Source organism: Dermacentor albipictus, chromosome 6 (genome assembly GCF_038994185.2).
Source record: "Dermacentor albipictus isolate Rhodes 1998 colony chromosome 6, USDA_Dalb.pri_finalv2, whole genome shotgun sequence".
NCBI classification, from domain to species: domain Eukaryota; kingdom Metazoa; phylum Arthropoda; class Arachnida; order Ixodida; family Ixodidae; genus Dermacentor; species Dermacentor albipictus.
Window position 1 is genome coordinate 120,636,158 of NC_091826.1, and position 16,425 is coordinate 120,652,582.

The window sequence follows — 16,425 nt, forward strand, 5'->3', positions numbered from 1 at the left end:
GTCTATAGACAGTCTATAGACAATCTATAAACAGGGCATAGACAAAAATAATCAATACGTTATCGACTCTCGCCTGTAGACAGTTTATCGACCAATAAGCAGCAAAAATAGAGACTGTACAGATTTTTGTCTACACGCAGTCAATAGATCGGATGCAGAGAAAAAGAAGGAAAGAACTTCTCAGCTTTAGTCTATGGACAATCTATGAACTGGCTGTACACAAAAATAATGAACCCGTCTTTGGCTGTCGTCTATAGACATCCTATAGACGAATTATCAGCAAGAATAAATAAAGACTGTATCAACGTTTGTCTAGAGTCGTCCATAGAGCGAAAGTAGACGAAAAGAAACGAACATGTTGTCGACTTTGTTCTATAGACCATAGACCATAAACCATGAGTAGAGAGAAAGAAATAGAAACCTTGTCGACTCTCATCTCTAGACAGTCGATAGACAAAGACGAAACAAAACTAAATTGAGACTGCATCGACTTTCGTATATAGCTAGTATATAGAGCGGAAGTAGACAAAAAGAAACGAACATGTTGCCGACTCTCTTCTATAGACAATCTATAAACCGTGAGTAGACAAAAATAAACAGAAACCTTATCGACTCTCATCTCTAGACAGTCTATAGACAAAGAAGAAGCAAAACTAAATAAAAACTGTATCGACCTTCGTCTATAGCTAGTCTATAGAGCGGAAGTAGAAAAAAAGAAACAAACATCTTGTCGACTTTATTCTATGGACAATTCATAGACAAAGAATGAAGAAATATAGAGACTGTATCGAATTTCGTCTTTAGGTAGTCTATAGAGGGGACGTACACAAAAAATAAACACCTTATCGACTTTTTTCTATAGACCCACTATGGAATGCGAGTAGACAAAATGAAATAGAAACCATATCACGTTTTGTCAAGAGACAGTTTGTGTAGGCCTTGTTTCCACAAAAACCAAATCTATGAAAAGGCAAAGTCGTCTACAAGAAGTTTATAGACTTTCTATAGACAGCCTAAACTCATATTTTGTAACGTTATGGCCTCCTAGCGGAGTCTGTCTGAAATAGCTAGTCGGCTGTGGCACGACACGAACATAAAGCGGTCGTGGCCTACTGGGTCGCGCATTCGGCTGCTATGCTCGAAGGCAAAGGTTCAACTCCACTCTCGATCATGCATTTCTGGTTCTTAGAGAAGTCAGATGTGTGCGACAGAGACAATATACCTGTTTACTTAACGACATACGCGCCGACCTACCGCAAAGTGACTGTGACGCGGCGAAATATGCTCCGCAATAAAAATGAAAAATAAACCAATCGTGGAAAACTATGGAGCTCGGATGAGGATAGTCGCTGCGTGACTACGAAGCTCTGAAGTGAAAAAAAAGTTGAAGCGCATTGGTAAAACGCATAAATACAGGAAAGTGCTTAAGAGGAAGGCGGCCATCTAGAATGGACGTTCAGGATATGCTATTGGGTGTCGAACTCGAGCCGCCGAGACGTCGCCCAACCATGGCGACCAGTCGAGGGACAGCCAACGCCTTCCTGCAAGAACAGGCTTTGCGACTTGGCCTGTCCACCACATTCTACCACCAGGCCTAGAGGCTCCTCCGCCAAGGTTTCTTGCCTAAACATTTTTTTTGCGTCTGTGCTATAAACCTATTGCGTTGCGCGTGTAAAAAATTGTGCTCATTTGGCTACGCTGAAGTTATGCCTCTCTATGCTTACTTGTATGCCATGCGTGCCGACACTGTTTCCGGCATGTGTTTTACGTCCGCCTCTCCGTAAACAGCATTTGATTCGCAACCATCAGCAGTTGTTTCTCCGCGAGCTCAGAGGTTTGCCGATGCCAGTGACATTTTCAAATGGTTGCCGCGCAAGGCTGCAAAGCGCAGCTGGATATTCTTATTGCAGCAGCAAAAACAACTGCACAGATGAGAGCACACCATTAGCACGATTCCGACATCCAAAACCGCATCGGTTCACCGCAAAGGCCGGCACTTGCCCAGCATCATTTGAAGAATGTGTACAGGCATCTCAATGTAGAGCATTGGTGAGTCTCTTAATTTGGAATTTACCACTCCCGGTTGTTTCTCAACTGCACGATTTACTTCAGGAGCGGTGTTATTTCGTAAATGACGCGTTACTGTTTCATGAATATGCACAGACAATGAGGTATACTTCCACAAAACCTCAAGTAGGGAGTGTTTTCTCGTGCTTCTCTAGAGTTGACTTTTGTAATCAAGCCTACCAAATACGATACAGCTCGCGCTTTTGACATATGCACTAATAAAACTTGAAAGAGAAAGTTCTTAAACCTGACGGACATTGGAAAAGTGACTTATATCAGGGCAAAATATTGCTACGGCACAATATGTGCGATCACGAAAGGCCAGCAGTGTGAAGACGACGACGACGATTTAGAAGCTAGCGCGGGCTGTTGCCTCTTGGCCAAGCCCAGCGTATTTTCCTTGTAAATATATTTGTACATAGCTTGTCGTCTGCGTCTTCCTACGTAACATATTTGGTGGAGGTGGACGTTCCCTGTACCTCGTCACGGAGCTTCGCAGTGGTCGGTACGTCGAGCCTACCTTCATGGCTCCCGGCGACGCCAACCCGACTCCACCGGCTCCGACACCTGCTGCCACTTCGACGACCTACATCACCCTCTCCGCTCCCCGTGATCCTGGCGTATTCTCGGCAAAAGATGGGGAAGACGTCGAGGACTGGATCAGCCTTTACGAACACGTCAGCCGCAATAACCGGTGGGACCCAACTATCATGCTCGCCAACGTCGTCTTTTACCTCGGTGGCACACCTCGAGTTTGGTATCGGACGCACGAAGATGAGCTGACCAGTTGGGATTCGCTTAAGCAAAAGCTTCGAGACTTGTTCGGCAGCCCCTACGGTCACCAACTTGCCGCGCAGAAGGCGCTTTCCGGTCGTGTGCAGACGTCAACGGAGCCCTACGTCACGTACATTCAGGACGTCTTGGCTCTGTGCCGCAATGTTGACACCCACATGACTGAGTCAGACAAGGTTTCTCACATCCTCAAAGGCATTGCCGATGACGCCTTCAACTTGCTCGTTTGCAACAACGTAGCCACGGTGGATGCTGTTATAAAAGAGTGCCGCCGCCTGGAACTCGCCAAAAGCCGACGTATTGACCAGCAGTTTGCCCGTCTGCCCAACACCCCAGCGACATCTTCCTGTGCCGACGCTCCTCGTCCCAACAACACTGCCGATGTTACCAGGATCGTCCGGCGTGAGATCGAGGCCGCCTATCCGGCTGCCTTCGACTCCAGTCCCACCCCCACATCTGCAGTCACGGTCTCACTGATCCAGGCAGTTGTCCGCCAGGAGTTTGAAAACATGGGTCTTCACACCATCTGCTCGGCCCATAGCCCTGATACCCGCCCGGCTTCGATTTCGCCCCGTCCCGCATCTTCTTACCCACCACGTTTCCGCAACCCATCTGAATGGCGCACTGCTGACGACAAGCCTATTTGTTTCCACTGCCATCGCATCGGGCACATTTCTCGGCACTGTCGTAGTCGCTGGAGTTCCCCGATCCGGTCTACTTCTACTGCCTACTCTCGCCCCTCAGGTGGCCCTTCTCGTCGCTATGCCGCACGCTCCGATAATGCCGCCAATGATTCTCCTGCAACGAACCGCCCCTATTCTCGTTCGCCTTCGCCCCAACGACGACAATCTCGCTCTCCCCAGCCCCGTCGCTCCTATTCGCCGACTCCCTTCGGACGCCGCTCCCAGCCGGAAAACTAGACGATGCAGCGCCTCGAGGTGACGCTGCATTGCCCCCTACGCCGCCAAATCCTCTACTGACTTTGCCCACTCATCTGAACCTTCTTGACGTGCAAGTCGACGGTGTTTCTGAGTCTGCTCTCATAGACACTGGGGCGCATTTGTCCGTAATGAGCGCTGACCTTCGTAACCGGCTCAGGAAAATTATCACGCCCGCCACGACGCCTGTTGTCCGTGTCGCCGATGGCGGAACAGCCCCCGTCATTGGTATGTGTACCGCCCGCGTCTCCTTCGCCGATCGCTCAACAATCGTGCTATTCACAGTCATCGCCCACTGTCCCCACGACATCATCCTCGGCTTAGACTTCCTCTCCGCCCATTCTGCTCTCATCGATTGTTCCGCCAGTACTCTCCGCCTTGACCTGCCTGTTCTGGATCCTGCTGAACCACACCCCAGTCGCCTCAGTTCCGCTGACTTCGTTCGCTTGCCACCTTCGGCACTGACCTACGTTGACCTAGTGTCATCCCCACCAGTCCCCGACGGTCACTACATCGCGGCTCCTATACCAGACGTCCTCCTTACACACGGGATCACAGTACCCCATACAGTTTTATCTATTACGGCGAATTGCGTCTACCTGCCAGTGGTCAACTTTGGCTTGACGACACAAGTGCTGCCACGTGGGATGTCTTTGGCCAAGCTTTGTTCATTCGAGGATCACTCAGTAGCATCCATTGCAGTAGACGACACTTCATCCGATACTCCTCTCCCATCGCAGTCGACAAATTGTACCATCGCTGACTTCCGGAAAATGATTGCCCCCGACTTGCCCTCCGAACACGCTCGTGAACTCTACCGCGTTCTGTTTTCCTACCACGATATTTTTGACTTCAACGATCGTCCTTTAGCCCAAACTACAGCTGTCAAACATCGCATTAATACCGGCGACGCCCCTCCTATTCATCGCCGCCCGTATAGAGTGTCACCAGCTGAGCGTCAAGTTATTCACGCAGAAGTTCGCAAAATGCTTGCCAAGAACATTATTGAACCGTCATGTAGTCCTTGGGCGTCACCGGTTGTGCTGGTAAAAAAGAAGGATGGCTCATGGCGCTTTTGCGTGGATTATCGTCACCTTAACAGGGTTACCAAAAAGGACGTGTATCCCCTACCTCGGATTGATGACGCCCTTGGGGGAGTGTCAAAACTGACCAAAGAGGACAGTTGGTTGAAGATTTTATTTTATCCAATGACATCTGTCTCTTAAATTCAGGCGCCCCGACCTACTTTTCACCAACTTCCCGCACTTTTAGTTGTTTAGACTTAGCTATTTGCTCACCTTCACTTTTTACTGATCTTAAATGGGAAGCTCTCGACACGTCATATGGCAGCGACCACTTACCCGCAGTCATCAAACTCCTATCATCACCAAAAACCCTAGTAACTAGACCACGTAGATGGAAATTACAGCTCGCGGACTGGCCGGTCTTTATGGAGAACGCGATACTAGAAGATGTCTTTTCCCCAGAGCTAAGTATTGACAAACTTAATAAAAAAATCACTGAGGTTATAATCTGTGCGGCAGAAAAGGCCATACCCCAGTCATCGGGTATTGTGCACAAAAAGCTAAACCCCTGGTGGACGAAGGAGTGCACCGACGCTAAAAAAGCACAAAATAAGGCCTGGGGAATCCTGCGAAGGTACCCCACCTATAGCAACCTGTTAACCTTCAAACAAGCGAAAGCCAAAGCACGGTTCATTCGCAGACATGCTGAAAAATCATCATGGCAGAAATACATCTCTTCAATTAATAGTACGGTAACATCAAAACGAATGTGGGACCAGGTGAGGAAATTTAGAGGAGAGTACTCATCTTACACAGTACCACTACTTACATGCCCAGGCACACATACAACACTACAGGACCAGGCCAACTCATTAGGTGAACACTTTTACAACATTTCCAGCTCGGCAAACTATTCAAATTCATTCTTAAAATATAAAGAGTCGGCGGAGAAACAGAGACTGCCCACCACTGGGGCTTCAGCTGAAATGTATAATAACCCCCTCACAATACAGGAATTGAACAGAGTTCTCTCTGCCGGTAAAAAAACGGCAACAGGTCCTGACCGTGTCCACTACACAATGCTGGCACACTTACCTCAGAAATCGGTAGGGACACTTCTTAAATTTTTCAATATGATATGGGAGTCTGGGGTAATGCCCACAGATTGGAAAAATGCGATAGTAGTGCCCTTTCTAAAATCTGGTAAACCCGCAACATCCCCTAGTAGCTATAGACCCATTGCGTTAACAAGCTGTCTAGCTAAATCCTATGAGAGCATCATAAACACAAGACTCACATTTATTCTTGAAACAAGACGCCTAATAGATATGCACCAGTGCGGATACAAAAAGGGTTGCTCCACCATTGACCATCTCGTACGACTAGAACAGGAAATACGTGACACCTTCCTACACAAGCAATATTGTCTGACGGTTTTCTTCGATTTAGAAAAGGCCTATGATACGACGTGGCGATATGGAATCCTAAGAGACCTGGCTGACCTGGGAATTCGCGGCAGAATGCTAAATTGTCTATGTAATTTCATGTCAAATAGAACATTTCAAGTGCGTCTCGGCACAACACTTTCACGCACATTTACACAAGAAAATGGCGTACCACAAGGGTGCATTCTGAGCACGACACTTTTCATAGTCAAAATGAACTCTATTAATAAAATTATCCCATCATCTGTTATGCACTCATTATATGTCGACGATTTGCAAGTTTCTTGCCGCGCTTCAAATCTACCCGCCTGCGAAAGACAACTACAAATAACGATAAATAATCTGACACAATGGACCGACAAAAATGGTTTTCGGTTTTCAACACACAAAACTGTTACAGTTCTCTTTTCCCAGAAGCGAGGTCTGCACTGCACTCCAGTTCTCACATTGTATGGTACAACGCTGCCGGTCAAAGAAGACTACAAATTTTTAGGTGTAACTTTTGACACAAAACTTAATTTCCTTGCCCACATTAACTCAACTAAGGTAAAAGCAAATAAAGCACTAAATATCATTAAGGTTTTATCGCACAAGCACTGGGGATCTGACCGAACATGTCTATTACGTATATACCGGTCTCTTGTACGTAGCATTCTCGACTACGGTAGTGTAGTTTATGGTGCAGCTAGGCAGTCCTACATTAAGCGACTTGATCCAGTTCACAATCTTGGCCTACGACTGGCGAGCGGTGCGTACAGAACATCGCCTGTCCAAAGTTTATATGTAGACTGCAATGAGCCGTCCTTACAGCAACGCAGAGCACTACTTACACTTTCCTATGTATTACGAATTCGATCATCACCACAACATATATGCTACAGCATCGTAACACAGTGCAAATCACGGATACACTACACAAACAAACCAAACATGATTCGGCCACTAATCTTACGACACGAAGAATACTGTCAAAATTACGACGTTCCTCATGAGGCCCTGCAGGTTGCTGAAAGGCCACCAAGGTTACCACCATGGTACAACTTTTCACAGCTATGTGACTGGACACTAACACATCTAAAGAAAAAAGACATTCCACAAGAACACATAATACAAGAGTTCCGAGCCATTCAAGAAAAATATAAAAATTACACGGAGTTTTACACTGACGGCTCCAAAAACAAGAATACGTAGGTGTTGGGATCGTAACAAAAAATTGGCAAAATAGCATTCGAATAAATAATTTCTCTTCAGTGTTTACCGCCGAAGTTTTTGCAATATGGACGGCAGTAGAAAAAATAACCAGCGACAAGCAGATAAATGCAATCATATATACCGATTCGTTAAGCGCACTCAGATCTCTAAACCTTAACTCCGCGTCTGAACCCCTAATTGGTAATATCCTAAACATGTTGGCCTATAATGAATACGGAAGAACCATACGATTCTGCTGGGTCCCAAGCCATGTCGGGATACCAGGGAATGAATCAGCAGATAGATGCGCGTTCATAGCTGCGCACAAAGGTATAACACAAACAACACTTCCATACAAAGACAGTATCCGAGCGATTCATAAGGCCCTGACATCAAAGTGGCAACTAGAATGGGACTCATACACAAATAACAAGTTACACACAATAAAACCCCTGCTTGGAGAATGGAAGTCGTGCAGTCACCAGCAACGCTTCTATGAGGTGATACTATGTAGACTTCGAATCGGGCATACACACCTGACACACAATTTTCTACTTCAAAACGAGAACCCGCCAACTTGCGAGAAGTGTCATGAACCTCTCACCATAATGCACATTATTATGACATGTCGAAACATCGAAACACAGAGACAAAGGCTTTTACAAAATCTCTACAACTTACACATACCTTTGCACCCCGCATCAATACTCGGAGATGAACCGCTAGTGCCCTTCACTGACTTGTTCAGCTTTTTAGAAGAAACTGATTTTTTACACAAACTCTAAAGTATCGCAGCTTGTGCTGCTTTAAGACTTGAATTCCTAATATCTTGTGGCTGGCGCAGCATGGCCTCAGTCGCTTTTGCGCCATTAAACCCAAATTAACTAACTAACTATTCTTTTCTCCAGCAACCTTGAACACCATTGCAGCGTCTCTAATCACTAAAATAGAAGCCATGACAAAGGCTACACCATTTGTAGCACATAGGTTGTTTCAAAAACACTCAAGAGAACTCGGCACTATGATCGTTAAGTACAATGTGAATTGCGGGTAGTAAGCACATGAATTCCTCTGATAAAACTTTTTGATTAGAAAACTACCCTTCGAATCTTAAGAATAAATCGTCGTGGACTGGGGATTGAACACAGAACCAACTGATACACTTCCGGAGAGGTAATCATCTCACCATCTCACCGAACCATCTCGCCTAACAAGGAGTCTACCAGCTCGCAGCATGTGGGTGAATTATTCTACATTGCGGTATTCCGAACAACTGATTTCCCATACTTATTGGCATTCAATTATGCAGATGCTGGTATAGTCCTCTCTCACGCACTGTGATACTTCTTCGAGAAGAACTCTTGCTCCTGACTCTTGGGCTGCTAACGCTGACAATACTGACGCTACAAGAAAATGAGCTTAGTGAGGTAGTGTGCGTTTCAGAAAGCCCATGCTTTCAAACCACTGGTAGTGCCTTCCTTCTACAATCTGGAGTTTAGACCTCCTGATCATCATGACTGGTGAGACAACGATGATTAGTAATACGACGATGGTGAGGCTATGACGACGAAAGACAGACCTAGTATAGCGAGTTGGCTCTGCCTGTCTGTCCATCATGCAACTTCTCCATAATGAGTAGGTCACGCAGGAACATGAACAAATGATAGGCTGAATTAATGTGACTTTCAACGTGAGGAGCCGGATATCGGAAGATGTGGTATTAAGTACTTTTTCCACAGTTCGTCATAAAATGTGCCAAATATGAAATGCGTCACGAAAAAAATTTATAATAAAAATAATAATAAAACAGGTTTTTGTCCCTATAGAGGCAAGTTTTCAGCTACGCTTGTCACGAAAAAAAAAGGAAAGGAAAGAAAAAACTAGATAGGATGCAAGGCATGCTGAAATAAGAGCAATGAAAAATTGATGACAGATGTTCTTAAAGTAAAACAATCGCATGTCCAATTTTCACTTTAACGTGTTCACAAGGCAGATGCCTGTCATCTGAACTAGAAGAAAAAGGTTTCCTCTGTTCCATGATTAACGCAATATAAAACATGCGAATATTCTATGAAAAGCCTGAATACTGTTACGGAACAATTGGTCAAGACCGTGCGCGAAGGAGGGATAAAGAATCGGCAGGCTTCTTACTGGAGTTCTTATCACTGTGAACTGTGTGTCGCCTTACTTGTCTATCAATAAAGATTTACATGTAAGTAGTTGTATATATGTTTTTGCCTTACCCTTCCTATTCGTAACATGTGGTGGAGGGGCAGGAGCACATACACTAAAGTACAGCACTGCGAGACCTGCAGAAATTATAGAACCATCGAAGCAAGGAATATAATGCATGCCTTAGCTCTCGCAAAAAAAATTCATTGGGCCACAACATTTATCTGAGGATGGATTATCAGCGCACTGCTTACGCAGCGTACATGGGCTGCCATACACGGAGTGCATACGTTATGAAATCATTCATTTTCTTTAGTACGGCACCACCCGACGCCGCCACAAGCGCCGCCGTCGTCCCACCGCACCTCCAATGCATCTGTCGCAAACACTGCTGCAGCCGTTCTGGTGCCTCCGACGCGCGTGACGTTATAACCACAGAATAGTAGGCCACCTGCACGTGCGCCATCGCCACCCCCCCCCCCCACCTCTCATTTTTCGTCGTAGAGAATTTAAAACAAATAAGGCTTGTCAAGGCCAACTTGCAAACATTGTACTCGAGGACAACTTTATGTGGGAATGAAGGGAAAGCGCTGCACATGTGCAACGGAGCGTTTGACGGTGATTTTGGTTGCTCGAAACAGTGGCTGAATCTACGCAACTTCACGTGCGATGGTTTCGCGTTGGCCCAGACGCGGAAGGGAAAAGTCGCAAAATAAGTAAACTCTTACATTCAGTGGTGTGGTTTATCTTATTTAACTGTTTCTAATAAGGTGTTCATGTTTTCTCTTCCCCAGCCTAAACTAATGTGGATGAATATATATACATACTATATAATTCAAGGAAAAGTTCTGTAGGTCCGGTGCATAGGTAGTTGAAGAAACTTAGGTGCACACTTACGAAATTGCATTTTTAATGTTTTTAACGTTTCGGCCGGGGAGCGGCCTTCGTCAGAATAAACACAGATATAAGCGCGCAGCCGCTTCTATGGGCATGCGCACGTGGGCATAGTCAGCAGTACATGCACGTGTGCACTTGCAAGTAAAAAAAAAGTGCAGCAGCAAGTTATACTTGCTGCTGCCCTTGTTGCTGCACTAACAATACACGCAAAATGACTCGAGCAGCCAGTCATGTGGCACTTTTGGGTGCATTTGCGGGCTTCTTTCGCGCTCGGGAAAACACTTTTATGTAGCGTGTATTGAGCAACAGAAAACTGTATCGGGAGTTTTTCATGTCGCTCAGCAATTTTCTCATTCACACTTTTCATATAATTATAATATTTGAGAAGCTGATTAAATATATGGACTCATTATGTGATACTGTATAAAAAATAATGTGGGTATCTCCAAGCGACGGCAAACAACATTACCTGGGTTCTGTCCAGCTACGCGGCATTCGCATATACTTAAACTCACGCTAAAGTTAGCTGGGACACCCTGTATATATAGTGTTTCTCTTACAATGCCGAATTTATATGGTTCTATTTGGAGCAAAGACAGTAAGTTTATTTTTGGAAGTTGGAGTAGTGCTTGAAGCCTGCTTCACATCCACCGCGGGTCGGCCCGGTATTGCACTATCTCCTGGATGGGCCCTCGCATCAACGTGCACGCGACGTACTACGGACGCAAGCCGGTCAGGTTAAACCCCTTGCAAACGCATGCGGCCCAGTAGTGCACTATCTCCGGGATCAGCCCACACATACCTGTCCTTGCACCGTGATACAGACAATTCGTCCAGGGTGTCCCCCCTCCCCCCACCCCAGGGAATGCATGCGGGGTCGGCGCGGTATTGCACTTTCTCCGCCATCTGCCCACACGTTACTTACCGTCCACGCGCCGTGATACGGACCTAGGCCAGCCAGGGTACCCCACTGGGAACGCATGTCGGGGATGCATATGGGGTTTAGAGGTAAACAGCTTCGCTGTAAAGATGGAGAAGTCACTTCCGTGTCAGGACGACATCTTACGACGGTTAGCGGTTATCGCAGGCGTCCAGTGAGGACCACTATTACGGAAGTTATCTAGAGATACGCCAATATGACGCAGTGGAGACGGCTTCCAATGAGTATTCGAGAACGCAGGCATAGCTACTGCTCGCACCTCATTATGTTTTACGGCAATCTACACTAGCACTTGCCATTTCACAGAAACTGATGGTGGGGTTTATCAAAGCAAAACAACATTGTGATCAGCATAAGCCAGAACTACATTTATTTCCTCGTCTGTGGACCTGTATTCTCATGCTTGAGTTACAAAGTGTGCTTAAGCAAAGCGGTTCCAAGTAAAGGTGAAATACGAGTATAACATACAAAGGTGAAAGTTTAGGTTAGCAGAGTAAAATCAGAAAAGTTTGGACATGTTTGGTGGTCACCTACAAATTTAGCAATAACTACCAGTATCCTATTTGTTAGCACTTTCGCAAATAATATATAATCAGCGTCACGTAAGATATTGGCTTATATCTGTGTACTCTCTCTCTTAAGTGCTTCATAATCACTTCTTCTTGGAAGTAAAAGCTGTGTGGCCCTAATAGAACGACAGAGGAAGCTTACCATGTCTATAGGCATGTTTATAGAAATCCTCGAGCCAAGGATCGATAAATTCCCTAAGTTTTGTATAAAAATTAGCACTGATGTCGTAGGGGCCAGGTGTTAACGCGACAGCGTTAAGGGCTCCATGTCGCAGAAACTCCGGTGTCGACGTCGATCGTGTCATGTCGTGTCGACGTCGATCGACATCGTGTCGCGGAAACTCCGGTGTCGACCTTTGACAGCAGACATCGCCTCCTGTACGTAGAGGAGGCGATGTCTACAGACGATACTGGAATATATTTAAAGATGTGATTTCATGTTTCCGCGTCATGGTGAAAATGCGACTCTAAGCTGCCGCATTCTGATCTGCAGCTGCATGTGTTAGTGATTTCAAGTTGCTGCGTCACGGTGAGAACGTGACTCTAGGCTGCCACATTGTGTTGTGCAGCTGCATGTATTGGATTGGATTGGCACCGTCATCCTTGTTCGAAACACTGCGTAGTCATTTATGTGCGCCATCTTTAAAGAATGTATTGCGATCGCATCATGTCGCAACACGATACGTGTTCTCGGACGATAACTTTCAATGCGCGCTGCCATGCTTGGTTCAGCAAATATGATCCAACGCGCTGCGTTCTACGTTACGGGAAAGTGATAGTATCGCCGGAAGTGATTCGTCCGAAATCTCCGTGTTCTGTGCGATGGCGCAGTTTCTGTATTGCTAGTGACAGTTTGATATAATCTGTGGCGGAATACATCTGCGTAGGTCGCCGAAACACCTCTCTTTACCGCTGAGCACGCGCGTGTGAATCCCAGTGCAGCTTGCCAATATGTTTACATTTGCTTGCGCGCGTTTTCTTTCTTTTATTTATTGTGACAATTTTAAGTGTGCTTGGATGCATGAAATGCCTTTTCCTTTTTTCACATATATAAATTCTATCAGAGATGAAGTGAGGAATCAAAGACGCATGATAGAAATTTAATAATTGCTGCTGGTAATCTTTTCAAAGAAAATATAACCTCAAATGATGTGCTCAGTCATGGATGAAGTTCTCACCGTGTGCAGAAAGGTTGTGCATAAGTGGTTAACTTGATGAAGCAAAGAATTGAAGGTTAAGCAGCGAGTGTACAATTCATTATGACTGGCATAAAAGAAACATCTACGTATAGCAGTGACCTTATGCAGACATATACTAGAGATGTTTTTGTAGGGAATACCGATTTGAAAACAAATAATTTATATTCTTGATAAGAGAAGTCACTTTGAGGGAAATCAAATAATTGCACTCTTTCTGGCGAGCCTGGGAGGCCAATCTCTTGCCCCCTTACTACTTAGACATACCTAATTCAGCATTCAAAGAATGTATAAAACATTACCAAAGTGCTGGGCATGCTCCCTCTCTCAGCCATGGTAGCAAATAAGGATGATAGACTTGGGTCTGTTTGATACTGTCATCATCATACATGCGTGTTCTATTTTGATTGCTCTACATATAAAAAATAAGCTCACACAGGATGTACATGATACATGAACAATTGTAAGCTCTACTAAAGCTATTTGAGTTATTTGGGCAGCTGCTGCATGTCTTTTATGTATTTATGCAGTAAAAACCTAGGCAGCTCACACTTAGCCATACTTTAGGAAAATACAAAAAATGCATAGCATATCATAAGCAGCTGGCCAGTAGCTGTATTTTGTTTGAAGGCAAACCGAGGTTATCGAGTGACTTAGCTTTGCAGTGAGTTCATCGGCCTTTCATCGTGTGAAAAGGTTGATGTAGTTAGTGGTTTTGTGTTTGTCTTTCTTAATTAGTTGCTGCTTTAGCATGCACATCAGAATGAAATGAAGGCTGATATAGTGGAAAACTGGGGCACACAAGAAGTGAGAAAATATAATTGCCATTTTTTTACTTTCATAACAAATCGGCGAACATCTCCTTGGGTTCAATTTTGTGAATAATGCACGAGGTGGTCTGTGTAAAACTGCAAGATTGGTGCCCTCCATTATTTATTCACTATTTGGGCAGCCAAATGAATGATACTTCCATGATCACTGTGAAAGAGAACACAGAAATTTTCAGTCAAGAGGCCACAGTGACTCAGCCTCTGTGCCAAACGTAAGATTTTTCCAGAAGAAGCCGCGCATACTGGTGAATTGTTATGCGAAAAAGAGGTGAGGCGTGCAGACTGGACACAAGACTGGACTGGACTGGACAACACGAACGCCGACTATTAACTGAAGGGAGCACTCAGGCGAAAAAAGAAAGAAGACACAAAACTCGTCTGCGCAAGCTCAGGAATGGTACCACCACGTGTCAGTCGGGTACACGTGCCGGCCTCCGTGAGAGATAACTGTTAAGGCACTTAATCTCTTCCTTATGTAAAGTAATCGAAGGCGGACTCACGCACGCACTTCCACCATTATAGATATGCCATGCCTCCACGATAAGACGCGTATCTTCATTTTTATGACTGTAAAATATCGCGCATTCATCTAACTCTGGCTTGCACTTACAATCTCGGCAATGTAGCGAAAGATTAGAAGGCAATCCACTGGTTAACGACGTTTTATGCTCCATTAGCCTCTGATTGATACACCGTCCTGTTTGCCCTAGGTAGAACTGGCCACAGCTAAGGGGAATCTTATAAACACCACCCATACGAAAGTCAGTAAAACTGTTGTTCTTATTGTGCTTCACTGGACAAATATCTGTTCTTTTTTGCTTTTTACGTGCTCCTTTTTCCTCTCTACGGCAGCGCATATCTTACTTAGCTTATTGGGAGCAGTGAAAGCAACAGTAAAGTCACATCCACTTGCAACTTTTTAAAGCCTGTGCGGCACTGAATGAATGTACGGAATAGCCACTACTTTTTTTTGCCTTTACTGCTTTCTGTAATCACGACCGTCCCCATTGAAATCGCCTTCTTTAACATAACTGCGAGTCGGCCTATTTGGAACAGATTCATCTTAAAACTTTTTGTGCGCAAACAAACAGGAAGGAAGAATAGGGGCAACACAAGGACGAGCGCTTTAAGCGCTCGCCCTTGTGTTGCCCCTGTTCTTTGTCCCTGTTTGTTTGCGCACAAAAAGTTTTAAGACGACTTCTTTAGGCACTCAGCCACAGTGGCCACTGCTACACTAGGATAACCTGCTTCTAATAGGCGCCGGACCTGCGCATTAAAACTGGCGCTGATTTTGTGCATTCGGGATCTGGTGAGAGAAGACTTAAGGCACGAGATGGTAATTCCGTTTTTTACTTCATTGGAATGCTTGGATTGAAAGTTTAGGAACGATTTCGAAGATCTTGGGGAGTACTGCAAACAAAGCTGATTTTGTTCGAAGACCAAGGAAATGTCAAGAAATTGAATTACGCGTCGCTTAGGAAATTCCTTGGTAAACTTTATACCTCCTCCATAAACGTTAAATTGCTCACTTACTCAGGTAGCAGTGGAATCGAAGTCTTCTCTATTGCAGAAAATTAGGTAATCATCAACGTTACGAAATATATTGATAACGCTATCACCTAAGGCTTTCTCTAAGCAGTTGTCAACCTTACTCAGGTAAATATTGCTAAGAATAGGTGCAACCTTTGAGCGAATTCGAAAGCCTGATTTCTGCAGAAAAATGCCATCTCTCCACCCAATCAGCGTCGACTTCAAGTACATTGGAAGAATTTCTAGAAAAGCTCCCGTGGAAACGCCGCATCTGTCAATAAAAGCCGACTCTTGTACTTGTTCTTTAATGCACTCATTTACGGAATTTAGCAACCCGTCATGCGGCAAGGAATAATACAGGTCTTTTATATGCATACTAAAAGCTGTACAATCACCAGGATTTTCCTCATTCAAATACTGAACTGGTGCCTGAGAATTACACAAGCAAAACGGGTCTGAAAAAACTAGTGATGCTAAGCAGTTCTGTAGGTAACTAGCGACACAGACCTGTCACGTCGCTTTCTCTGACCCTATAGCACGAGAAGGAATTTATGGCTCATGGGTCTTCGTCGAAAAAACAGTTCCAACGTGAAGGATTTTGCTTTCTTGACATTACAGACAGCCCTATCAAGATTATGTCTTGACAGGAGGTCTACTGCACGTTGCTTAACTGCCGAAGGCTTGAGTTTTACTGGCTGTAAATTCTTTTCCATGTATGAAATCGCTTTTTCTGAAAACATGTCATCTGGCATAATTATGAAATAACCTTCCTTGTCAGACATTGCTGGTCTAAGTTTATGCTTCGACACAGAAGTACGGACTGGAATTTTTTT

At 44.9% G+C, this 16,425-nt stretch overlaps 1 protein-coding gene across 3 annotated transcripts in view; it reads left to right on the plus strand.

Annotated features, from left to right (window-relative positions):
• The first annotated feature begins 1,955 nt into the window (after positions 1-1,955).
• The window catches only part of LOC135913793 (ATP-binding cassette sub-family C member 2-like), a 272,909-nt gene continuing 258,439 nt past the window's right edge, over positions 1,956-16,425 (plus strand). For all 3 annotated transcript variants that reach the window (XM_065446481.1, XM_065446480.1, XM_070541305.1), the window contains exon 1: positions 1,956-2,049. The gene's annotated coding sequence lies outside the window, so the exon portion shown is untranslated. The remainder of the gene's footprint in view (positions 2,050-16,425) is intronic.